Source organism: Eurytemora carolleeae, unplaced genomic scaffold (genome assembly GCF_000591075.1).
Source record: "Eurytemora carolleeae unplaced genomic scaffold, Eaff_2.0 scaffold218, whole genome shotgun sequence".
Taxonomy (NCBI): Eukaryota; Metazoa; Arthropoda; class Copepoda; order Calanoida; family Temoridae; genus Eurytemora; species Eurytemora carolleeae.
In genome coordinates this window covers 326,183-327,922 of record NW_019396368.1, presented here as the reverse complement: position 1 = coordinate 327,922, position 1,740 = coordinate 326,183, and the positions used below count along the sequence as shown (strand labels likewise).

The 1,740-nt window shown below is 33.4% G+C and overlaps 1 protein-coding gene and 1 long non-coding RNA gene across 2 annotated transcripts in view; both read right to left on the bottom strand.

The window, feature by feature from the left end:
- LOC111701853 (uncharacterized) overlaps positions 1-1,740 on the bottom strand; it is a gene marked incomplete at its 3' end in the record, with an annotated part of 15,119 nt that overhangs the window by 7,462 nt on the left and 5,917 nt on the right.
- LOC111701854 (uncharacterized) overlaps positions 1-1,740 on the bottom strand; it is a 7,058-nt gene that overhangs the window by 473 nt on the left and 4,845 nt on the right. The window lies entirely within an intron of this gene.

Here is a 1,740-nt window from a genome sequence, read left to right as displayed (position 1 = left end):
TGAGGGGATTGGGAAGAAGAAATTGGAGATCTGTGAATGAGGGGAGGGGAAAGGTGTAGGAATGATTCCTCTGAACTGAGTAAATATTTTTTAAATCCAAAATGCTCTGTCGTTTTTTTCAAGTACTATCATCGATTTTAGTTTTTAATCATAGCTATGAAAGTCGCTATTATTCTCAAATGTTCGTGCATTCTTCTAACTAAATTGTCGCATTTTCAATAAATAAATTTGAAATTTTTTTCTGGTGAAAATGTTCAATTTTGACAGTCTTTATAAACCTTTTCATGGGCCATGCAGGTTGCTACACAAAAAATTTGTGCTCGATCGGTTCAACCGTTTTGACGTTTATTGGAAACAAACAGACAAGTACAATGTATACATGATTCTTGTTAGCACTATGTATCAATTCACATCTGTTTCGAAGAAAAGCAAAAATTCAAGATATGTTTTAAGTAAGGTCTTCAAGCCCGGGAGTGTAAACAATTAATTTACAAACTCCTAGAAACCTTAGGCAATAAGGGGGGGGGGGGTTGATAAAAAATAATCGTTTAAAACGAATAGTTAACCTTCATTCCAAGCTGAGCCCAGGGTTTAAACTAAACTGAATTAATTAACGGAAACCTTTCAATTCCTCAGCAGTGTCAGGTGACAACGTGACAGTTTTATAAATCAAAAATAATAGATCTCTGTGGTTAATCTTCTGTACGGTTAATCCGTTCAGAAAGCACTAATCCGTATCTTAAATATAACAGGCAACTTCATAATGGGATCCAGGCTTGTGCTCCGGAGGCAATTTTAAGATATTTTTTTTTTCGATTTTACCCGAGCTGAAAACTTTAGAATGGTGGATATCAGGATTAATGCTTAATCCACTCTTTTTCTTAATATCCAGATTAAATATGGCTTGTTTTTCACATAAATTTAATTTCCAGATAAGTCGACAGATCATGATTAAGGATATCCCATTCTAAGTCGACAGATCATGATTAAGGATATCCCATTCTAAAGTTTTCAGCTCAGATAATTTTAGACCTGCAGCTTTATTCAGGGATCAATTATCAGTAACAACTATGTATTTGCAGCGAAGTTAAGGAAATTTACTTTACTAAGTGTTACCAAGACCAAAAAGGGATGTTTTATAGGCAACCTTGGTTGATTTAACACTCGATTTCATTAAAAAGCGCGATTTTTTCACGAAAACTTAGCAGAGGGAGAAGAATTTTTTAACATATTTGTCCCAAGTGACATTGATTAACTTAACATTTATCTGTTGGGAATCATGAGTCGTTAATGTTGGTAAAAAACGTCAATCAATAAAGATTTCTTGTTGCAAATCATTATTCATGGTTGCGATGTATGCTTGTCATACTTTTATGTGCGCGTCTCCATGAATGCATTATCTCGACTCTTACATATTAGAAAATTATAATACGGGGTAAACGTAGAGATCCGTATTTATTTGGAATAAATATTTACTATTCAAAGGAAATGCACTACTGTATTTATCATCACATTATAATGAAAATATTTACCATTGTATTATTTCTTCAATTTTAATCCTGAATTCACAACAAATAGATTATTCTTGACCTTAATCATGAATATGTATGTAAACTTGTTTACAATATTTTATCTGTATCAATCACTATTGCACCATGTCTAGGTCTAAACTGAGCTGTACTAGTCCCTCCTAACATGTATTTCAAATATCAGTAGATTTGGGTAATGACCCCCCCCCCC